General features: G+C 45.6%; 1 long non-coding RNA gene across 1 annotated transcript; it reads right to left on the reverse strand.

The window, feature by feature from the left end:
- Positions 1-721: 721 nt before the first annotated feature.
- LOC123380299 lies at positions 722-24,263 on the reverse strand. The gene is made up of 3 exons (XR_006585828.1): positions 18,617-24,263; positions 14,987-15,076; positions 722-1,920 (listed from the first exon to the last, which is right to left on the reverse strand). It is a non-coding gene; the product is annotated as an uncharacterized LOC123380299 (long non-coding RNA).
- Positions 24,264-25,930: the final 1,667 nt, after the last annotated feature.

A 25,930-nucleotide genomic window follows, 5' to 3' on the forward strand; every position in this document is an offset into this window, starting at 1 on the left:
TAGAATGGAAACCCAGAAATGAACGGACACCTATATGGTCAATTAATTCTCAACAAAGCAGGAAAGAATATCCAATGGAAAAAAAAGATAGTCTTGGGACACATGGGTGGCTCAGTCACGAAAGCGTGTGATTGCGAATTCAGCTCACGTCATGATCCAGGGCAGTGCAGAGCATGCATGGGATTCTCTCTCTCCATTTCTCTCTGCCCCTGTTTTTCATGCTCTCTCTCTCAAAATAAATACATAAACTTAAAGTCTCCTCAACATATGGTTTTGGAAAAACTGGACAGCAACCTGCAAAACAAAACAAAACAAAACAACAATGGACCACTTTCTTAAAACATACACAAAAATAAATCCAACATGGATAAAGACCTATGTGTGAAACCTGAAACCATAAAAATCCCAGAGGATAATTAACACAGGCAGAATCTTATTTGACATTGGCTGCACAAACGTCTTTGTAGATATATCTCCTGAGGTAAGGGAAACACAAGCAAAAATAATGGGACATCGTAAAAATAAAAAGCTTCCATCACCAAGGAAATAATCAACAAAACTAAAACACCTACAGAATGATATTTGCAAACGACATCTGATAAAGGGTTAGTGTCCAAAATATATAAGGTTATACAGCACACAAAAAATGAGAAATCTGATTAAAAATGGGTAGAAGACACTAATAGACATTTTCCCAAGGAAGACATACACGTGGCCAAGAGACACATGAAAAGATGCTCAACAATACTGATCTTCGGGGAAATTAAATTCAAAAGTACAATGAGATAATACATCACATCTGTGAGAATGACTAAAATCAATGAATGATGAAACAGCAGTTGTTGCCAAGGATATGGGAAAAGAGGAAACCTCTTACACTGTGGGGAGGAATGCAAACTGGTGCAGCTACTCTGGAAAACATCATGGAGATTTGTAAAAACAACAACAACAACAACAACAACAACAACAACAACAAAAACACCTGGAAATAGAACTACCTTACGATCCAGCAATTTCACTACGAGGTATTTACACAAAGAATACAAAAATAATTCTTCAAAGGGATACATGCACCCTGATGTTTACAGAAGCATTTTCTACAACAGCCATATTACGGAAACTGCCCAAGCATCCATCAGTGATGAATAAATTGAGATGTAGTATATGGAATGTAATATTATTTAGCCGTAAAAGCATGAAATCTTGTCATTTGCCACGAGGTGGATAGAGGGAGAGAATGTTATGCTGGGTGAAATAAGCCTGTCAGAGAAAGACATATACCCGATGATTTCACGAACACATGGCAATAAAACAAAACAAAGGCGGGGGTGGGGGAAGGAGACAGGGACAAACAGACTCTAAACTAGGAAACAAACTGAGGAGTTCCACAGCGAGGTGGGGGAATGGGTGAAACAGCTGATGGGGATTAAGAAGTGCACCTAGGATGATCACCGGGTGACGTGTGGAAGTGTTGCTCTATATTGTACACCTGAAACTAATATTACACTGTATCTTTACTCACTGTAATTTAAATTAGAAGATAACATAAGGTTAATGACGGGTACAAACCAAGTTTTCTGTAGTTTTCAATCACTTCACTAGGTTGGAAAAATAACCATGAAATTTTTTAAAATGCATGTATGATGTGGGGACAGTTTTTGCTCTTACCTCGGTCTCTGGTTCCAGCAGGACTCGGAACGTGGGTCCCAGCTCATTCTTCTAGAAGGTCCTGAGACGAGCATTTCATGGATCCACGTCCTAATTGAATGCAGCTCCCATGCTTCTGAATTTCTGTTAGGGTTTCTTCCTGGAAACAAACCTGAATCTGGAGCAAACCATCGACTGCATCTATGAGGTGATGTCGTGAGACCCCGCAATCCACGAGTCCTTTAGTAAAATACGTCTTGTTCAAAAACTGTCCTGGAAGGGGTGGAATGAAACACAGGAACAGCCCAGAAAATGCAAGTGCGTGTGCAGCTCAGCAACCAGCTTGCCCAGTGAAGCCACCTGGCGCCCCCTCCTCGGCACTCAGTACAAGAAGACAGCCTCTCTCTGGCGACTCAGGAGATGCCAAGTTGCTGCAAAGCTCCCAAGATCTCCCCTGGGGCTGGTGGCAGAACCTGCAGCAAATGCAGCTCTGCCGTCTGTACTGAGGCGCCAGCAGAGGCCTGAGTCCTCTGAGAGCAATAGAAGCCCTTCCTGCTCTGAGGTGCCCTGGGTCAGAAAAGCCGATGGTGCACCCTCTGCTGGCTATCACTGCCCACAGAGGAACCCGCCCCTCCAGGTCTGTGGTGCTCGAGCTCTCTCTGCTGGCCACCATGGGAATTCCTACAGTGTTAAAGGCCCTGGTTGCTCAGCTGAGAGACCAAAGGTGCTCTGAGCAACTAAGCCTGTTCTCCACATTGGGAAGGGTTGTAGTGACAGGGCCTGGAACACAAATCTTTTCTTCTCCTTTCTTGTGAATGAAGAATGAAACCGAATTTATTAACGTAATGACATCATTTTTAATGTTTTAAGCAATGTTCACAGAAAAACAGACCGCCAATTTACACATGCTGAACAAGAGGTAATTTTATTTACCACCAAAATACATAGGTTAGATAAAGAATGGACACCTTTGAGAGAGAGAGAGATACCGGCTTCCAGCTATGGAATGAATGAATCCTAGGGATACAAGGGACAGCCAATGTAATGGTGTCAATCCTGTGATAATACTGTTGCATGCTTTCACATGATAACTACACTTGTGGTTAAGTACAACATAATGTATAGACATATGGAAGGGCTACAATGCATGCCTAAAACTAACACAACAAATGTGTGAACAATATTTCAATTAAAAATAGACATCTTTTACACTATCTTTAATTTCTCCTTCTTTGCGAATAAACTATCATTCCTGGGGCGCTTGGGTGGCTTAGTCAGTTATGTGTCCGACTTTGACTCAAGTCATGATTTTGCATCCATGAGTTTGAGCTCCGCATCAGGCTCTGTCCTGAGAGCTCAGAGCTTCGAGCCTGCCTCAGATTCAGTGTCTCCTACTCTCTCCCCCCTCCCCAGCTCAGGTTCTCTCTAAAAAAAGGAAACATTAAAAATGAAAAATCATTCCTCATTTAGAATCTGTGAATTTCCATTTATACCAGATTCTCTAACAGCACCTTCTTGATGTTGAAAGCTTATCTGAAAAGTCACTAATAATATCTTTGATGACACATATGTGACAAGGTCAGAATGCAACTTACAGGGAGCTACACATCTGTTGTGAATTTACAGTGTGTATCCTTGGCTAATATTTCCAATGAAATGTGCTTTAGGGACACGGATGGATGAAATAATGTCCATCAGTCATATAGGTCAATTTCCTATAGGACCATTATGCCTTCAATTACTAATTGCCATCTCTTCAGAATTAAAAGAAAGCTGGGACAAGAAAATGTCTTTGAATTTGATGTAAGAGAAGACTAGGGTGTTTTAAATGGTCCACCTACCTTCTGGAATCCTCAGATTCGTTGTGGACTGGAGGATAGCAACCTATGATTTGGATGCACACCTCTAGTCCCAGAGGGAGGATATGGACCTTATTGTCAAATTTTTTTTTTTTTATCAATATTACTAGTCCACCTCTGCCAGGTCCAGACTGCCAGACCTGGGGGCAACACAATGCCTGATGGCTGGGTTCAGAACTTGAGGAAGGCCAGCTGGGGGGGGGGGGGGGATGGGAAAAAATTTTCACAGCAGGAAAACAAAAGTTGACAGTTACAAGGGAAACCCCATAAGGTTATCACTGGATGTTTTTCAGAAGAAAGTTTGAAGCCGTAAGTGAGCAGCACGGTATGGTAAAGTTGCTGAATGGAAAACATCTGCAGCCAAAGAGAGTCTGTCCACAACACTATCATTCAGATGGAAGGAGAGATCAAGAGGTTCCCAAATAAATACTCAGGGAGTTCGCAACCAACAAACCACCCCTGCAAGAAATGTTAAAGGGGACTCTTTAAGTGGGAAAGAAACACCTAAAGTGACAGTATTAAAGTACGAAATGCAAAAGCAATAAAAATGAATATATCTGTAAAACATCAGCCAAGGTAGTCACGATATGAAAGGTTTTGAAATATGACACTACATATCTACAACACGGGGAGGAGAGGAGTAAAGAACTAGCTCAAACTTAAACAACTATCAACTTAATATAGACTTCTATATGCAGAAGTGGTTACGTACGAACCTAATAATAACCACAAATCAAACACCACTAACACATGTGCAGAGTATAAGGATAAGCAATTTCCACTGCACTACTAAATAAACCCAGAAAACCATAGAAAAGAGAAAGAGAAGAAAGGATCAGACAGATTCCAACAGGGCCTGGGGCATTGAGGGAGATGGCCCTGGGACACCTCCCCACAGGGCAGGCTCTGGGGTTTACCTGCCAAAGAGCAGCACACTCTCCCTCAAGACATCCCTCTCCATGACAGAACATGAGGCTGAGCCTCACAATTCCAGAAGAAATTAGGGATACCCATCTTTTCAATTCCAATGGCCTCTGAAGAACTTGGACCCAGGGATGTTGGAGTCTTGGGGTCATGGAACTCTGATGCCCATGATACAAGCCCTTTCTGCCCCAGCACTCAGAGCCACTTCCTACATCCCCTCTCCCCTGGCCCCTCTAACCCTGTCCACATACCTGGACCAGGTCTCTACTTTCCACCTTGTACTTCCTCTTTGTCTCTCTTTCTCTCTTACCACATCTCTCTGTTTCTTCCTTTCACTCTGTAGGGAGTGGTGTAACATATGGTACCAAGCTTTGTTCTTATACATGTGAATATCCAATTTTCCCAGCACCAGTTATTCAAGAGACTACTCTTCTCCACTGTGTATTATTGACTCCCTTGTCAAATACAAGGTGACTGTGCGTGCATGGGTTTAGATTGGGCTCTCAATTTCTGTTCCATTGTCTTGTGTGTGTGCTTATGCCAGTGACATAACTGATTTCTTTGTGTTAGAATGAAGCTTGAAATCAAGAAATGTGATGCCTCCTGTTTCGTTCTTTCTTGCGTTGGCTACTTGGGGTCTTTGTGTGGTTCCAAATACATTTTAGGATATGATTTTCTAATTGCATAAAAATTGCATCGGAGTCTTGATCGAGATTGCACTGAATCTCTAGATGGCTTTGGGTAATATGGACATTGTATCTGTATTAATTCCTCTGAAAGTTGGACATGAGATGGCTTTTCACTGACTTGTGTGTTCTCCTCTTTCTTTCACCCAAAGTGAATTTCCTCCATTCCTGCACACAGGTTTTACAGTTTTCTGTAGAGAGCTTTTTCACTTCCTTGATTAAATTTATTCCTATACATTTTATTGTTTTTGATGCTATTGTAAATGGGATTGTTTTCTTTACTTCTTCTTAGATAATTGGGTTAGTGTATAGGAAGGCTACAGAATTTGATATGGTGACTTTCTATTTTGGGACTTTACTGCATTTCTTGATTAGATATTAACAGGTTCTTTTACATTAAACTTTTTATTTCAGTCCTTTACCTTATTTAAAAAAAAAACATGTTACTTGGGAATAGCTGACACTCTATGTTACATTAGTTTCAGATGAACAACGCAGTGATTGGACAAATGTATACTTTCTGCTACCCTAACACAGGTGTAGCTATCATCTGTCACCATGCATCACTACTCCAGTACCATTCTCTATGTTCCCTATGCTATATCTTCTATCTGTGATTCATACATTGCATAACCAGAAGCCTGCATCACCCAATCCCCTTCACATATCTAGGGCATCCTTGTCTTGTGCCTGATCTTAGTGGAAAATCTTTCACAATTTCACTATTGAATATGATGTTAGCTGTGGGCTTCACACACATGGCCTTTCTTATGTTGAGATATGTTCCTTCTACACTGAATTTTAAAGAGTTTCTTAGCACAAATGGATACCAAAATTTCTCAGAACTTTTTTTGTGTGTCTATTGACATCATCACATGAGTTTTCTTTTTATTTTTTAAAATGTATTTATTTAGTTTAGTTTAAATGTATTTAAACTAATTTATGTCTTTCTTTAGTATTTATTTCTTCAAGTTTTTATTTAAATTCCAGTTGGTTAGCATACAGTGTAATATTACTTTCGGGTATAGAATTTAGTCATCATTCACTTACATACAACACCCAGTGATCCTCACTACTAGTGCCCTCCTTAGCCCATCACCCATTTAACACATCCCCCTGCCCACCTCCCTTATAGTAACCCTCCGTTTGCTATTTATAGTTAAGAATCTTGTTTCTGGTTGATTTTCTTTCATTCAATTATGTGAGGGGTCACATTGATTGATTGGCATTTCTGAAACATCCTTCCTTTGCAGGGAAAAGACCTTTCATCACAGTCAATGATCCTTTTAATGTGCTGCTGAATTTGGTTTGCCTGTACATTATTGGGAGTTATTCATCTACATTCATCACGGGGATACTGGCTTATAGATTTCTGTTCAGGTAGTACCCTTCTCTGGCTTCCCACCAGGGTAATTCCAGTGTCATGAAATGAGTTTGGTGGTGTTCATTCCTTTTGAATCAGTGAGACGGCTGCTGTTAGTTCTTCTACAAACGTTGGTCAAATTTACCAGTGAATCCACCTGGTCGTGGGCTTTTCTTCCATGGGAGAACTTCGATTACTGATTCAATTTACTTACATTGGTTATCTTCTTGTATTGATACAGTCTTCCTTTAATGGGTCTGTGCAAACCTTCTATTTCTTCCTGGTACAGTCTTAGTAGGTTGTGTGTTTCTAAGAACCTATCCATTTCTTCTAGGCAGGCAGTTTGCTGGCATCTAATTTGGCCATAGTCGCCTCTTTGTCTCCTTTATGTTTCTGTGGCATCAGATGTAATGTCTTCTCTTTTATTTATAATTCTTTTGAATTGGGTCCTCTCTCTGTCTTACCATAGTCTATGTATAGTCTTGACAATTTGGTTTCACTCTTCTGAAAAGCCCTGTTGGTCTTCTTCATATTTTCTATTGATTTCATGGTCTCAGTTTCATTGGTTTGCACTCTCGTATGGATTACTTTCCCCCTTTTGAGAACATTGGACATAGATTGTTGTTTTTTTTTTCTATTTCTTTGAAGTTAAAGGTAGGTTGTTCATTTGAGTCCCAAATCTATCCTCCACGCACGCAAATCCAGTGGATCATCAGAGAACCTTCAATAGGTCTTTTCTATCCTATTTCTCATTTTCAGAACTCTGAGAAATTAGGATCAGAAAATTTATTTGAAGACACAATAGATGAAAACTTCCCTAATGAGGAGAAGGAGACAGATCCAGAAGCAGGAGGCACAAAGAACCCCCAATATATTCAAAAGAAGCAGACCCACACCAAGTCATATAGTAATTAAAACCCAAAATGTCGTGATCAAGAAAAATTTTCACAGCAGAAAAACAAATGATGACATTTACCTACAAGGGAAACCCCATAAGGTTATCACTGGATGTTTTTCAGAAGAAATTTTGAAACTGTAAGTGACCAGCATGGTATGGTAAAGGTGCTGAATGGGAAACATCTGCAGCCAAAGAGAGTCTATCCAGCAAACTATCATTCAAATGGGAGGAGAGATCAAGAGGTTCCCAAATAAATACCCAGCGAGCTCACAACCAACAAACCACCCCTGCAAGAAATGTTAAAGGGGATTCTTTAAGTGGGAAAGAAACACCTAAAGTGACCATATTAAAGTGCGAAATGCAAAAGCAATACAAATGTGTAAATCTGTAAAACATCAGTCAAGGTATTCAGGATATGAAAGGTTTTGAAATAGGAACAGTACATAGCTACAACACGGGGAGGAGAGGAGTAAAGAACCGGTTCAAACTTAAGCAACTATCAATTTAATATAGACTTCTATATGCAGAAGTGGTTAGGTACAAACCTCATAATAACCACAGAACAAACAACACTAATACATATGCAGAGTATAAAGATAAGCAATTTGAACTGTGAAATTGTGAGGAAACCCAGCAAACCAAAAAAAAGAGAAAGAGAAGAAAGGATCAGAAAAATTCAGAAACAACCAACATCAAGTGATAATAGGACAAGTACATGTCTATCAATTACTTTGAATGGTATCAGAATAAATGCTCAAATCAAAGGCACTGGGTGCCAGATAGGGGCAACTGGATTGCTCAATCGCTTGAAATTTCAAACCTTGATTTCGGCTTAGTTATGATCCCAGGATCATGGGATTGAGCCCCAATTGAGCTCTGCACTGAGCGTGGAACTTGGTGAGGATTCATTCTCATTCTCATTCTCTCTCTCCCTCTTTCTCCCTTTGTCTCTCTCTTCCCCCATTCCCCCCACCCTGCCCTCCCATGCCTGTGCTCTCTCTCTTCATAATAAAAAGCACTGGGTGATAGAATGAATACAATATAGGACCCATCTATTTCCACCTACAAAAGACTAGTTGAAAAACAAAAGTATCAAAAGAAAACCGCAGTAGCCATACCTACATCAGAAAAAATAGATTTAAAAAGAAAACTGTAAGAAGAAACAAAGAAGACACTATACTAATAAAAAGTACCATCCAGCAAAAAGATAGAACAATTGTAAACATATAAGTGTTCAACCTGAGAGCATCCAAATACACAAAACAGTCCAAACCTAAAGAAGTGATAGTCATACAATCATAGTGGGGCACTATAACACCCAAATGACATTAATAGAGAGATCATTCCATCAGAAAATCAACAAGAAAGTAGGGACTTTGAATGATAGAGTAGACCAGACTTAAACCTTATATTTTAGACATTGCAGCCTAAAACAGCACAATACACATTCTTTTCATGTGCACATGGAATATTCCCACACTCGATAAAATATTACATCATAAAACAAGCCAAAACAAAATCAAACCGATCGACGTCAAACCATGTGTCTTTCCAGACCACAATGCTATGAAAGTAGAAGACTACAACAAGAAAAAAAAAAATCTTGAAAAGGGGCAAAAAAATGGAAGTTAAATAACATGCTACTAAACAATCAATACCTAAACCAAGAAATCAAAGACAAAATCCAAAATGACATGGAAACAAATGAAAATGAAAACACAGCAATCCAAATTTCTGTAAAGCAGGAAAACTGGTTCTATCAGGGAAGTTTATAGCAATACAGGTCTGCCTCGAGAAAAGAAAACCCTGAAGTAAACTCCATGAACTTATAACTATAAAAGCCAGACAGAGGACAACAAACAAAACCTGAAAACAGCAGAATGAAGAAAATAATTCAAATCAGAGGAGAAATAAATGATATCAAGTTAAAAGTATGCAACCCAAGGAAGAAAATGGATAAGGCAGTAAGTAAAATCCTACCACACTGAGAGAGGGCAGGGTGATGGCGTGAAACACTCCACAACCAAGCTGGAATGGGGTGAGGCAAAAACAACCTCCAGTGCAGGGAGACAGGGGCGATAAAATGAAAGAAATCCCTCACAGATGGAGGGCGGTGTCCTAGCATGAACAACCTCCCGCTCCAAGTGGGAGTGCAAATATGACCTACTTCTTGTTGAAGCCCTAACCCTAACACTAACCCAAATGCCAACAAGTCCTAAACCTAACAGCTAACCCTAACCATAGCCCTAATACTAAACCCTGCCCCTATCACTAGTTCTAAACCCAACCCTAACCCTACCGAAACGTACAAGTAAACATATCCCATACTAACCCTAACCCTCTTACCCTAATCCTAAAACTCTAATCCTAAAACCCTAACCCTAATGCTCTAACTCTACCTGCTAACCCAAAAATTGTAAACCAAAAAACTAACACTAACCCTAACCATAATATTCTAACACTAACCCTAACGCTAACCCCTAATCCAATCCCCTAACCCATAACCCAAACCAAAGTCCTAGACCTAGACCTCACCTTATCCCTAAACCTAACGCAAACCCTAACACTAACGCTAACACCTATCCCTAACTCTACCATCTAACCATAACCCTAACTCTCAAACCCAAACCATAACCCTAAACCTAAGCCTAACCCAAGTCCAAAGCTAATGCCTAAACCTAACTCTAACTCCAAACCCTAACACTTAACCATAATCCAAAACACTAACCATAACCCTAAACCCAACCTTAATGCATAAACCTAATTCTAGCCCCTAACACTAACACCTAACACCAACCCTAACCGTAACCCTAACCCCTAACACCAAACCCAATCCCAAACCCTAACCCAACACACATGACACACAAGAATGGTGTCACCTCGGCACTGGTGAAGTCCCTGGACAAAACATTAAACCCAGTTAAGGATATCTCTGAATGGGGACCCAATTCCTATCTCTGAGAACACCACAAACAATGGGCCCAAAGTGGTGCAGGATGGAACATCATCATGACATTTCCAATGCCCGCATGATGCTGCACAAGGGCAATGATGAGGCCCAACTGAAGATGGCACACACAGCTGGCCCTGGATCACAAAGATTAAGCCTGAACAGACCGCTCCAATGAGGCCTATACTCAATCCTCTGGGAAGACCACTACCCTGCAACGTTTCAGTGCTTGGAGCTTCCTGGGACCTAACCGTAACCTTAACTGTGACACGCACGTACCGCTCAAACTAAGCCTCATCCCAACTCAAAACTAACCCTGCACATGACCCACACCCGCGCATGGACCCTCATTCAGCCTTCCAGGGTGATCATGGCAATGATGTTGCTTCGGCCCTGGCAACGTCCCTGGACCGAAAGTTAACCTTGGCTAAAGCTTTCTCCTAATGGGGACCCAATTCCTAAGTCTGAGCACATGATGGACATGGGCTTCAGAGCGGAGGAGGATTACTCAGCATGGAACCTGGAATAACACAATGTCATTTCCAAAGACCAGAAGGAGCTCCACAGGGGACTTCCTAAGCTCTAAGCAAGGAGTGGCCCTGGCACCCAAAACTCAGCCTGACTGGGACCCTCCTTAGACCCCTCTACTCAGCCCTGCGGGGGGATAACTGACCTACTGGGGGTATAGTGCCACGAGCCTCCTGTGACCAAGCCCTAATCTTAACGGTGACCCACAGTATATACGTGCACCTAAACCTCACCTCATCTTTAACACTCACCATAAACCTGACTCGCACCATGCATGTGCCCACATATCATTGACACAGGGATATCACAGGACTGGTGTCACTTAGCCCTAGAGATTTCCCTGGCCCAAAGCCTAAATGGAACTAAGGCTATCTCCACATGGAGACTGAATACCACAGTTGTGTGGCCTTGGAAGCCAGAGACTGATGCTGGTTTGCTCCCTCCCTGTGCCCTAAACTCAGCTCTTCAAGGAGACAACTTCACCGCTGTGGGTTCAACGCCTGGAGCCTCCTGGGACCTAACCCTAACCCTAACCCTACCCCCTAACCGGAACCCTCCACCGAAACCTACACCGGCATCAAACCCTAACCCTACACTTGATCTGCACCGTCGCATGGGCCCTCACTTCAGCCCTCGAGGGAGATCATGAGACTGAAGTTGATTCAACCCTGGCAATGTCTGTTACCGACCCTAACCCTAGCGAAGGCTCTCTCCCTATGGTGCCCAAACCAAAGTCTGACAACACCACGCGCCTACGGTGCAGAATCGTTGCGGGGTCACTCAGCATGGAACCTGGGAGCTACCATGTCATTTCACGGCCCAGCTACAACTGTCCGAGAGGCTTCCTGAGGCCTCCCCCACCAGGGGCCCATAGAGTTGTGTGGCCTTGGAAGCCAAACACTGATCCTGACCTGCACCCTCCCTTGGGCCCTCAACTTAGCCCTTCGAGGAGACCGCTGTACTGCTGTGGGTTCAGCTCCTGGAGCCTCCTGGACCTAACCCTAAATCTAACCCTATCCCTAACCGGAACCCTCCAGTGAAACCTAAGCCAGCCTTGAACAGTACTCCTACACTTGAGCCGCACTGTCTCATGGGACCTCAGGTCAGCCCTGGAGGGAGATCATGAAACTGGAGTCCCTTTGGCCATGGCAAAGTCCCCGGACCGAACCTTAACCCTAGCTAAGGCTCTCTCCCCATGGGGCCCGAATACCAACGTCTGACAACACCACACACCTGGGGTCCAGAAGCGTTGCAGGGTCACTCCGCATGGAACCTGGAAGTTCACCATGTCGTTTCCCAGGCCCGGCTGCATCTGCCCCAGAGAATTCCTGAGGCCTACCCGACCTGTGGCCCATAGAATTTTGTGGCCTTTGAAAGAAATTCTGATTCTGACCGGCACCCTCCTTTGTGCCCTCCACTCAGCCCTGCGGGGATACAACTGCAGTGCTCTGGCTTCAGCACTTGGAGCCTCCTGTGGCCTTACCCTAATCGTAAATCTAACCACAATGGTCAATGGAAGCCTAACCCTTTCTCAGAGATTATCCTACACTCGAACTTCCCCATCGCCTGGGCCCTCACTTCAACTCTTGAGGGATATAACGAGTCTGGATTTGCTTTCCCCCTGGGACGAGCCTGGACTGAACTTCAAACCTAGCTAATACTCTCTCCCCATGGGGATCCAATACCAGAATCTGACAACACCACACGCCTGGACTCAGAGAGATGAAGGATCATTGGACTAGATCCTGGTACATTAGCATGTCGTTTCCAAGGCCTGACTGCAGCTGCCCGAGAGGTTTCCTGATGCCTACCTGACTAGTGGCCCATACAGTTGACTGGTCTTGGAAACCAAAGACTAATGTTGACCAGCACCCTCCATTTTGCCTTCAACTCAGGACTTTGGGGAGACAACTGCACCACTGTGGTTTTAGCCCCTTGAGCCTCCTGGGCTAACCCTAACTCTAACTCTAACCTAACCCTAACTCTAAACTTATTCCTCAACCGAACCCTATTGTATAAACGAAGGTCATGAGACTCGAGTTGCTTCAGCCTTGGCGAAGTGCCTGGATCGAATCCTTAGCAATGTTAATGCTCTCTCCCAATCGGGACCCAATTCCAATGTCTGACAACAGCACGTACATGGGTTCGAGTATCAGTACAGAAATACTCGGCATGGAATGTGGAATATCACCATGTCATTTCCAAAGTGCACCTGCAGCTGCACAAGAGGATACCTGAGGGGTATTCCAAAGTGCACCTGCAGGGATACGAGAGGATCCCTGAAGGATTGACCATACTTTGTCTGGTCTTGGAACCCACTCCTAATCCTAACTCGCACCCTCCCTGTGTACTCCACTCAGGCCTTCGGGCAGACAATTGCTCTCCTGTGGGGTCAGGGCCTGGAGTCTCCTCAGACATAACCCTAACCCTAACCTTAACTCTCACCATAACCCTCAACCTACACCTAACCCTATCTGTCACAGTAACTCTACAGCAGACCCGCATATGCCCTCACTTCAGCCCTCCATGTAATTCACGACACAAAATGGGTGAAAGACACTCAAAATGGATGAAAGACCTAAATGTAACATAGGAAGCCATCAAAACCCTCGAAGAGAAAGCTGGCAGAAACCTCTTTGATGTTTGCTTCCACAACTTAGTCAACAAGTCTCCGGCGGCAAGGGAAACAAAAGCAAAAATGAACTATTAGGACCTCATTAAATAGAACGCTTCTGAACAGAGGAGGAAACAATCAGCATAACTAAAAGGCAACCAACAGAAAGGGAGAAAATATTTGCAAACGACATATGAGATAAAGGATTAGTACTCAAAATCTATAAAGAACATATCGAACTCAACACCCAAAAAACAAGTAATCCAGTGAAGAAATGGGCAAAGACATGAGCAAACACTTCTCCAAGGATGACATCCAGATGGCCAAATGAGACATGAAAAAATGCTCAACATCACTCATCATCAGGGAAATACAAATCAAAACCACAATGAGATAATACCTCACCCCTGTGAGAATGGCTAACATTAACAACTCAGGCAACAATAGATGTTGGCGGGGAAGTGATGAAAGAGGAACTCTTGCACTGCTGGCGGGAATGCAAAATGGTCAAGCCACTCTGGAAAACAGTAGTTAGGTTCCTCACAAAATGAAAAAGAGGACTACCATAACCCAGCAGTTGCACTACTAGGTATTGATCCAAGAGATACAGATATGCTATTTCGAAGAGACAAGTGAACCCCAAAGGTTATAGCAGCACTATCAACAACAGCTAAAGTATGGAAAAATCCCAAATGTCCATTGATGGATGAATGGATAAAAAGATGTGGTATATATATATGTGTGTATACATACATACACAATGGAGTATTACTTAGCAACCCAAAAGAATAATTGTACAACTCGCATGAATGCAAATATACTTTTTAAAACAAAGCTCATTCTGAAATAGACAATCTATGCAGAAAACTCCTAAGTTCTATTTCCAACAACCAGCTGCACCCAAAGAAAGAACGATACTCTCTTAAGTATAAATAACTGACTTTCAAAGTCTACGACGGTTTTTCACCAATACAGCTCAGTCATGTTACCAAGAACACATGGTAAACTCTTACAACAGAGGCAATGACCTTTTCTTCTATATTGTAGGGAAAAATAACAGCTATTATCTTGACATTATGAATTCATTGTATAATTCAGACCTGTTACAAAGGAAACAACCTCTCTCAGTATTCTTGCTGGCTAAATTTTTCAAAGGGACGAATACATTTATATAATCATTAAGGATAACAGAAATTGCAGCAGTAAAAAATAAAAGGATGTGACATTGAAATTCAACCCGTGGGTATAATTACTCAGGTACTAAACTTAATCCCATTTCCTGGAATGTGACAGCAGCTTTACACGTACCGTTGCTTATAATATACCAGGCTGAAGTATGGCTTTTCCCCGTTCATCTTGGGGACAGTTTGGTAGATGAAAGAAAGTGGGCTTTGGAGCCCATGAGAACAAAGTTATCCAAAGGACAGCACTTACTAGTACTATGATCTCAGAAACATGACCTACTCTCTCTTGAGCTTCAGATTGTGGATTTTCAAAACGAGAATAATCATACTTACCTCACCTGGAGGTTATGATGTCCATGCTAAGGATGTAATTCCAGTGCCAGCCAGGAACTTGGAGTATAGAGGTAGAGGGAAGATGCAAGCCTATACAAATAAATAAACAGAATTATAACTTGGGCTAAGGGCAAACTGGGATTAGCACTGTGTGAGCAAATAATGGGGAAAAGGGCATGGAGAAAAAAAAAAACATGTAGGTACTGACTAGGTACAACAGACAGAAATCTGTTATGGAATGCATTTGCCTCCTAAGTCCATACATTGAAGTCCTAACTACCCATGGGACTATACTTGGATACCAGATCTTGAAAGGTAAAGTGGAGTTCCAATGAGCTCAATTGCAGAGAGGGACTCTAATCATAACTGGTGTCGTATAGGAAGAGAGTGGGCAACTACACACACAGAAGGAAGACCACGTGAAGACAGTGGGAAGGAGGTCGTCCACCAGTCATGGACACAGGACACCCACCCTGGCCACACCTTGATCTAAAGTGTGAGAAAGTTGGAGGCACCTGAGTCGCTAAATCGGTTAAGCGTCCGACTTTGGCCCAGGTCATGATCTCGCAGTTCATGAGTTCAAGCCCCACGTCAGGCTATGTGATGACAGCTCAGAGCCTGGAGCCTGTTTCAGATTCTGTGCCTCCCTCTCTCTCTCTGACCCTCCCCCATTCATGAGCTGTCTCTCTCTGTTTCAAAAATAAACGTTAAAAAAATAAAGTGTGAGAAAATAAATAAATCAATGTCTGTTGCTTAAGCCACCCAGGCTATGGTACTTTGTGATGGTGGACCCAGCAAAGTAATATGAAATCCCAATATTTACTTGCTCAGTAAATGATGTTTGAGCCTTTGAAGGAGTTAGACACTGTTCTAGGGCCCTAAGGAAAGAGCCCTAAACAAGCTAGTTTGGTCTTTGAACCCCATGGAGCCGACATTCTGGCAGGGATTGCAGTAGGCGACATCCAGCAAGCAAGAAAGAAAAACAGATGATGCCAAGGGCTGGAAAGAAAAAGAATTCTGGGAAGGGATATCAAGTGTTCAGGTCGGAGAAGGAGCAGTTTTCGGTTTTAGATACAGAGCTAGCAGAGACACCACTGAGCAGGTGATGGCAGAGCAAAGATATGATGGAAATGATGGAGTATATCATGTTGGTCTGTGGGAGAACATTCCGGACAGAGAGAGGAAAAGTGAGTGCAAAGACCTGAAGCAGGAATATGTGCCTGACATGCTCAGGGAGCAGGGAGGGGGCAGGTGTGGCCGCAGCCTAGTAAACAAGGGGAGGGGAATAGGAGAGGCCTTCAGGGAGTTACCAGAGTCTGAGGAGGTAACACCTTCGTGGTATATGTTGGAGTCAGTAGTCTGGAGACATACAGAGCTGGGGTCAAGGCATAAAGACTTGGAGGCCCCAGCTGTTGGTAGATAGAAGCCTGAGGCTGGCTGCCATCACACCAGAGTAAGGGTGGACTGAAAGCAGATGCAGGGCGTGTGGGAAGAAGATGAAGACCAACCAACACAGACACTGGTCAGCAGCGGCCCAGATGGTGGAAGGAGGAAGGAAGTAATTTTTAAAGAAAGGGAGTAATCAAGTGAGTCTGTTAAATGGTGCCACGTCGTCCACATACTGGGGGTTGAGACTTCACTGTGACCTTCAGTGATGTATGTCATTCATTACAGAGATGAGAACTAGGGACGAGTTCACCACTCAGACTCAGCTGACAGAGACAAGGGAAGGTCAGCAGGCACCGGCACGTGCAATGCTATATGTAGGAAGACCAAAGAGGTGGTGCTGGATGGGAAGTGATTGCTCCTTGTAGGCTGGGAGAAACAGCTGCAGGTGCACAGGATGGCCAGGTCCTGAGAAAACCCGCAGTGTGCAGGAGAGAGGGAAGCGGTATGGGAAGCGTGTTAGCAAGAAATGGAATCCTCCTTTAGAACTATGACCCAACTGTGTCAACGGGACACGAGACAGAGCCGTGGGGATAGATGTAGCAAGGTGGGTGGCTGTCAGGCTGTTGGGAATGTGTGTGATTGGGAAACACGATAAAGATGCCCTACGTTCTCTCTGCCTGTAGAATGGGATCATGGCCTGCATTTCAATACTAATGCACATGAGAAACAGAGCATCAAGCCCTCCATAGGGACTCCCAAGTTGTCCTCTTACAGCAGACATCCCCATCTCATTCCTGCACCCATCACCTTTGTGATGCCTGGCAATCCCTGATCTGCTAACCATTTTTATGACTTTGTCGCATTGAGAATATTATACAAATTGAATCGAAAAGCACGTGATCTTTTTAGGATTCGCTTTTCCACTCTGGGCATAATTCTCCAGAGATTTGGTCCTGCTGCAGTGTCTGTCAGCAGTGTGTGCCCTGGCACTGCTCACAGGTGAGCACCCACCACAGGGGGATAGCATGGTTTGGCTGTCTCCCTATGGAAGGACACGTCGTACTAGGCTGTGCAATGGCACTCAAAGAAAACAAGTCCTAATAGCTGGAATCTAACTCCCATCGATGGGATCTAGTTAAGGATCTTGAGGCCTGGGTTGCCTGAGTGAGCCCTAGATGGAATGACAAGCATCTTTAGAGAGGCAAAGGGAGACTTGACCAAAGAGGAGGCACTGTGTCCATGGAGACAGACTGGGGTAATGTGGTCACAAGCTAAGGGAGTTTGGTGGCCACTGGGAGCTACTAGGTGGAAGGGGTACACGGTCCCCTGGAGCTCTGGAGTCTCCACCGGGAGTACAGCCCTGCTGACACCTTAGTCTCAGTAAAGGGATTTCGGGTTCCTGGCCTCCAGAACTCTGAGAGAACATAATTTTGTTCTCATAAGCCATCAAGTTTATGGGAAAAGAGCAGGTGTGCGCACAACAGGCCCCCATTCCCATCTCCCTTGGACTTTGGACTCTTCCTTCCCTGAGAAAGTCAGGGAAGCTCTGGCATTTCAACCTAGTTGACTGCAGGCAGCCACTGAGTCATTATTATGAACATTCCCAGTTTTCCAGGCAACACATTAAATTACATTTCCTGCAGGAAGAACCATGTATCCATGTCTGGCCTATCTTATGTCACCCTCTTTGGTGTAATACTCTTTTAACCCACTCCCATACTCGTCCCCCATCTACTACCAGTGTGAAATGGTAATATCCTGAAACTCCCCTGCATGGACACCTGATCATGCGTGGACCTGATCCCATACCTCTGTTTGGAGTACACTGGAATCCCGCTATTTTCCAGGAAGTAAACACAGATGATAGACGTGGAGCCTGAAGATCACTGTTCTCGGTCATGACAGTATTGTATTAGGTGAAGCCATTGAAACCTTTTCTCTAGGGATCCTGGGGTGGGATAGGACTATTTTCCTCAGACAGGGGAGTTGCCTCTCTTGGCAGCAAACACAAGATACTCACCTCATGAAGTCACACGTTTTCTGGTGTTTTTCCCTTGCTTTCAACCTCTCCTATTTCCTGCGTATACCCCAGACACCCAAAACTGACCGCAGACAGGCTCTGTAACTGCCCCCCATGGCCACAGTGACAACTCCACCCGTGATCCTCCAGCGTGCTCTCCTCCATCACTCCACACCAGCACTAGTGGTAAATGTATGAGCAAATGTGAAGTCACCTCTTACCACCAATGTCCAGTATCCACTTCTGCCATCAATGAAGCTACTTGTATGTCTTCTACTGGAAGAGCAGTCCAGTCCCAGAGTTCCATTTTCAACTGGTTTCCTATGGCCACACATGGTACAAATTACCACTGGTGCAGGACTGCGACAGAGGCAGACAGCTCACTCAAAAGAAGTGAGTGAAGAACAGTTCAAAGGTAAAGGAACCTCCAGAAGATGGTGGAGAGGCCAAAGCAGCCATGCTAAGCAAAGACAAGATGTTTCCACAAGAAGAAACTGCAAAGAAAAGTGGTTCCTGATCCTGTAGTATTTATCTGGAGAGGAGAGCCTTGTGGGGAGGTGTAATGCAGAGGAACACGACTACAGAAGCTCCCCGTTATCCATGGGGATATGTCCGGAGACCCCAGGTGCGTCCTGGAAACCATGACAGTACAAACACTATAGTGGCCATGAAGGGTTGCTGGCGCCACACCCCTACATAGACCATGAAGGGGCACAGGTGGCTCGCCCCTACATGGCCCAGGAAGGGACACAGGCGTGACATATCTACATGGCCAATGAAGGGGCACAGAAGGGCTGCAAGCATCAGACCCCTGTATTGCCAATGTAGGGATATCAAGGCTGTCCTTGAAGGTCAAAATATATGATTCACACACTGTAGGCGGCTGTTAGAGTTATGGCCATGAGCATTCGTAGTAGAGCTCAGGCACTGGTATATGATCTTAAGATCTGAGTATCAAAAATAGACAACCAACTCCTAAGTTAACACTGGGTGTATTTCACAATAGAAACAATAATGCTAGTATGTGCAACAAGAAATATTTGTACTTGCCTAAGCTCTATAACCATGGATAGTTAACCATAAGATAAAAATAACCTAAGTGTGAAGTCAATATCAAACCAATTGTTGACGCAACACAGATAGGCAATCAAGGAAGATGAAAAGAAGTAAAAGGAGCTCAGCAAACACAAACCCCATCTGTTTACCAGTAAAATCACCTCTAGCATTTGTAGTTTTAGAGGCCCTGCCTGCCCAGGGACATTCGTGAAATGGCCATGGTATCCTGACCGTGCAAAGGTAGCATAATCACTTGTGCCCTAAATAGTGACTCATATGAATGGCCATACGAGGGTTTTACTGTCTCTTCCAATAGGTGAAATGGACCTTCCTGTGAAGAGGCGGGAATAGGGCAAGAAGACAAGTTGACAGATGGAGCTGCTTTCAATTGTTTTTAGCTTCATTTTTTTTTTTTTGAGAGAGAGAGAGAGAGAAAGAGAGGGATAGAGAGATAAAGAACACACGTGGGGAAGGGGCAGACAGAGAGTGAGACACAGTATTTGAAGCAGGCTCCATGGTCAGAGCCATCAGCACAGAGGTGAAGCCAGGGTTCGAACCCACAAACCGTGAGACCATGACCTGAACCAAAGTGGGACACTTAATCCACTGAATGGCTGAGGCAGTACAAAACACGTGTGACCTAAAAGGAACATCAACGCTACATCGCCGATGAAGGGATGCAGAAGGGACACATGCACGATCCTCTCCCGTGCTGATGTGGGGGAGTGCACATGAGTGATACCCCTCCATTCCAGAGACAATGGCGCAATGGTGACCCCCTCCCTTGATGTGGGAGGGTGCATGTTTCAATTCCCTCCTGTCCAAAGGCGGGGGGGGGGGGAGCGCTAATGCTTGAAAACCTTCCATACCCAGAGTGGAGGAAGTATGACCTAAGACTTACCCTCCCCTTATGTCAGTGCCAACCCTAACCCTTACCTTAAGACACCCATGTTTCTTCAACTGTGAAAGTGAAAGAACCATTCGTGAATCATCACATTTAATGGTGACATCACTACTCTCTCCCTGAAGGATGGCACTGTGCATGCGTGACCATCTCATACACCAACCAGGGGCAAGGCAGAATCCTGAAACACATCTGGCGTCAAGTGAGGTGGGGCGCATGTTTGAACAACCTCCATCGCTGAGGACGGTTCTGTGCACGTGTGAACACCCTTCCACCGAGGTGAGTTGGGCCAAGCATGAACGCTCTCCCTTGCTGAGGGAGGGTTGTGTGCCTTCACAAATGGTCTACCTCACAGAGCGGGTGTTGTGGGCATGCCTCAACCCCCTTCGGACAGGAGGGGGATCTTTGCATATGCGTGAACACCATTCTGGCGAGGGGAGCGGGGAGCATATGTCAACAGCCTCCCTGGCCACAGAGTTACATGGCACATGCACGAAAGCACCCCTCCCTCATAGAGAGGGGCTCGTTCATATGCGTGAACACCCTGCCATGTCAAGTGGGTGTGGTGCATATGAGAACCTTCTCCCCGTGGAAAAGGCTGGGCGCATGCGCGAACACCATTCCACATGAGAGGGTTTGTGCACGTGTGTGAATACCCTTCTGTCCCTAGGTGTGGCAGTGCCCATGCATGAATAGCCTCCCACAATAAGAGTGTGGGGCACATACCAGACCCGTACCCTCGCAAGGGTTCTCACTTCAGCCCTCCATAAAATTCACAAGACTGGAGTCCTTCTGCCCTGGTGATGTCCCAGCACAGAATCCTAACCCTAGCTATGTCTCCCTCTTCATGGGGACCCAATTCCAATAATGGACAACAGCACACACATGGTGTAGAGAAGCAGTGCAGGATCACTCGGCGCGGAACCTGGAACATCACCATGTCATTTCCAAAGCCCAGAGGCAGCTGCACAAGGGCGCTGCTGAGGCCCAACTAAGGAGTGTCCTACACCCGAGGATGGCCTTGACACCCTAAGACTAAGAATGAATGGCACCATCCCTTGCGCCCTCCACTCAACCCTCTAGGAGACCTCTGCACTACTAAGGTTCTGCACTTAAGAGACTCCTGGAACCTACCCCTAACCCTCACCATGACCCTTGCCGTATTCCTCAACCTAAACCTAACCCCAACTCTAACACTAACCCTACCTCTGATCTGCTACCACGCATGGCTCTCACTCAGACTCAGTGGAGATAAATGGAATGTTGTTTTGTCAGCCTTGCTTATGTCCCTGGATCAAACTGTAACTCTAGCTATTTCTCTATCCCAATGGGGATCCAATTCCTAATGCAGAGAATATCAGGCACATGGGGCCCAGAAGCAGTGCAGGATTACTCCACATGGAATGTGGACGACCACCATGTCATGTCCAAATACCAGAGGGAGGCGCCAAAGTGCCTGCTGAGGCCCAAACGAAGAGTGGCCCACATGCTAGGCTGGCACTGGTAACCAAAGACTAAGCCTGACCAGCACCCTCCCATGCGCTCTCCACTGAGCCCTCCCGGGAGACCACTGCACTGCATGGAGTTCATCACCTGGGGACTCCTTGGAGCTATCCCTCACCCTAATCATGACCCAAACCATACTCCTCAATCGGAACCTCACCCCAAGTCTAACGTCAACAAGAGGCTGGCCTTGGCACCCAAAGTCTAAGCATGACCGGCACCCTCCCATGTGCCCTCCTCTGAGTCCCCCAGAGAAACAACTGCACTGCCTTGGCTTCAGCACCTTGGGACTCCTGGAACCTACTCCTAACCTGAACCGTAACCCTACCCGTACTCCTCAACCTATACCTCACCCCAACTCTAATGCTAATCCTACACCTGACCCTCACCCGCGCATTGGCCCTCATACAGGCCCCATGGAGATAACGGGACCGGTGTCTCTTCAGCCCTGCTTATGTCCCTGGATGGAACCTCACCCTATCTGTGGTTCTCTCCCAATTGGTATATGGTCCTAATTCTGAAACACCATGCCTATAGGTCAAAACCCCTGCAATATTATTTGGTATGGAATTGGAACATCATCATTTCGTTTCCACTGCTGGGATGGAGCTGCCCCAGGAGGTTGCTGAGACCCAAATGAAGCATGGCACACATGTGAGGCTGGCCTTGAAACACAAAGAATAAGTCTGAACTGAAGGCTCCCGTGCAGCCACCATTCAGCCTTCCGTGGAGACCACTGTGATGCTAGGGGTTCACCACCTGGAATTTCTTGGGCTCTAACCCTAACACTAACCGTGACCCTCACCATACCCTGAACCTCAAACTCATTCTGACACTAACGCTAACCCTAAAACTGACCCTTAACTGCACACTGGCCATTATTCTTCACCGCATGGAAGTAAGTGGAATGGGGTAGCTTTGGCCCTGCCTATGGCCCTGGTCTGAAACCCAACTCTAACTAAAGCTCTCTCCAGATGGTGACCTGATTCTTAAGTCTAAGGATACCTCACACAGGGGGTACAGAAGAAGAGACGGATTACTCGGCATGGAATATGGAATATCACCATGTAATATCCAAAGCCTGGATGTTGTTTCAGAAGCGGTTCCTGAGGCTCAACCAAAGTGTGGCCCACAAAGGAGGCTCGCCCTGGCTCTCAAAGACTAAGCATGACCCACACCCTCCCACGTGCTCACCACTGAGCCCTCCGGGAAGACCACAGCACTGCTGGTGCTTCAGCGCCTGGAGCCACCTAGGACAAAACCTAACCATTATATTTACCGGAGCCATACACATCATCTTCAACCTCACCCCAACTCTAAAGGTAACCCTAAACCTGACCTGCACCCCTGCATGGGCACTCATTCAGCCCTCCATGTAGATAATGGGACTGGTGTCGCTTCAGCCCTGCTTATGTCTCTGGACCAAATCGTGACCCTAGCTATGGCTCTCCCCCAATGGGGATCCAGTTCCTAACTCTGAGAACACCATGCACATAGGGCCCAAACCCCTGCAGTATTCTTCAGAATGGAATTGGAATATCATCATTTCATTTGCACTGCTGAGATGGAGCTGCACAAGAAGGTTGCTGAGGCCCAACTGAAGAGTGTCACACATAGGATGCTGCCCTGGCACGCAAAGACTAAGTCTGAACTGTAGGCTCCCATGCAGCTTCCACTCAGCCCTCTGTGGAGACCACTGCACTGCTATGAGTTCACCGCCTGGAACCTCCTGGGACCTAACCCTAACAGTAATGGTGACCCTCACCATACCCCTCAACCTAAAGTTCACACCAACTCTAACCATAATCCTAAACCTTACACGCATTAGTGCATGGGCCCTCACTTCAGCCTTCCAGGGCGATCATGGGACTCCTATCCCTTCAGCCCTATCTATGTCCCTGGGCCAAACCCTAACACTAGCTAAGACTCTCTCCCGATGAGGACCAAATTCCTAAGTCTGATATGACCACACACATGTGGGCCCAGAAGCGGTGCAGCATTACTTTCCATGGAAAGTGGAACGTCACCAGGTAATTTCCAAAGTTCAGAGGGAGGTGCACAGGGGGTTGCTGAGGCCCAACTGAAGAGTGGCCCACACCTGAGGCTGGCCCTGGCAACCAAAGACTAAGTTGTACGACACCCTCCCATGCACCCTCCACTCTGCTCTTCAGGGAGACCACTGCACAACTATGGGTTCAGCATCTGGGGATTCCTGGAACCTAACCCTAAACATAACCAGGATCCTCGTTGTCCTCCTCAACCTCAACCTCACCCCAACACTAATGCTAACCCTACATCTGAACCGCACCCACGCATGGGCCCTCATTCAGCCCCACATGGAGACAACGGGACTGGTGTAGTTTCAGCCATGCTTACGGCCCTGGACTGAACCCTAACTCTAACTAAGGCTCTCTCCCAATGTGGTTACGGTTCCTAACTCTGAGAAAACCATGCACATAGGCCCGAAACCCCTGCAGTATTATTCAGGATGGTATTGAAACATTATCATGTCATTTCTACTGCCAGGATGGAGCTGCAAAAGGAGGTTGCTGAGGCCCAACTGTAGAGTGGTACACATGGGAGGCTGGCCCTGGCACACATAGCATAAGTCTGAACTGAAGGCTACCATGCAGCCTCCACACAGCTGTCCGTACAGACCACTGCACTGCTTGCATTTCAGAATCTGGGGCCTCCTTGGCCCTATCCCTAACCTTAACCGTGACCCTCACCGTACTCTTCAACGTAACCTCACCCCAATTCTAAAAATAACCCTACAGCTGACTAGCATTCATGCATGGGCCCCCATTTCCGCCCTGAAGGGCAAACATGGGACTAAAGTCACCTTGGCCCTATCAATGTTCCTGGCATGAACCCTCAACCTAGTTATGGCTCACTGCCGATGGTGATCCAATTCCGAAATCTGAGAGACCACACACGTAGGGTTCAGAAGAGGAGCTGGATTCCTCAGCATGGAACGTGGAAAATGACCAGGTAATTTCCAAAGCCCAGAGGGAGCTGCACAAGGGGGTTGCTGAGGCCCAACCAAAGTGTGGCCTATATCCAAGGCTGGCACTAGCCCCTAGAGATTAAGCCTGAATGGCACCCTCCCATGCACCCTCCACTGAGCCCTCTAGGGAGACTGCTGCACTGCTTGGGTTTCAGCACCTAGGCCCTCCTGGAACCTAACCCTAACCCTAAGCATGACCGATGCCATAATCCTCAACCTAAACTTCACCCCAACTCTAATGCTAAACCTAAACCTGACACGCATCTGCTCATGGGCCTTAATTCAGGCCTGCATGGAGATAATGGAACTGATGTAGCTTCGGCCCTGCTTATGTCGCTATACCAAGCCATATCTCTACCTAAGACTCTCTCCAATGATGACCCAATTTTTAAGTTTGAGGATACCACACACATGGGGTCCAGAAGAGGAGCAGGATTACTCAGCAGGATTATATCACCATGTAATATCCAAAGCCCAGATGTCATTGCAGAAGGGGTTGCTGAGGCTAAACCAAAGAGTGGTCCACAAAGGAAGCTCGCCCTGGCACGCAAACACTAAGCACGACCCATACTCTGCCATGTGCCCTCTACTGAGCCCTATGGGAAGACCACTGTACGGCTGATGGCTCAGTGCATGAGGCCACCTGGGACGTAAACCCAACCCTAATACTTACCAGAACCATACACATCATCCTCAACTCACTGTAAGCCTAATGCTAACCCTACACATGACGCACACCCTGTGCATGGTCTCTCATTTAGAAATAAATGGAGACAATGGGACTAGTGTCGTTTGGCTATACATATGTCCCTGGTTCGAAACCCATCCCTAACTATGGTACACTCCCGATGCAGATCCAACTCCTAACTCTGAGAAGACCACACACCTGGGGCCCAGAGCAGTGCAGGATTACTCAGCATGGAACGTGGAGCATAATCATATCATTCCCAATTTCCTCATGGAGGTGCACAAGGGGGATGCTGAGGTCAAACTGAAGAGTGGCCCACACCAGAGGCTTGCCCTCACCTTCACAGACAAATTCTGACCAGCATGATCCATGGGGCT

Source organism: Felis catus, chromosome D1 (genome assembly GCF_018350175.1).
Source record: "Felis catus isolate Fca126 chromosome D1, F.catus_Fca126_mat1.0, whole genome shotgun sequence".
NCBI classification, from domain to species: domain Eukaryota; kingdom Metazoa; phylum Chordata; class Mammalia; order Carnivora; family Felidae; genus Felis; species Felis catus.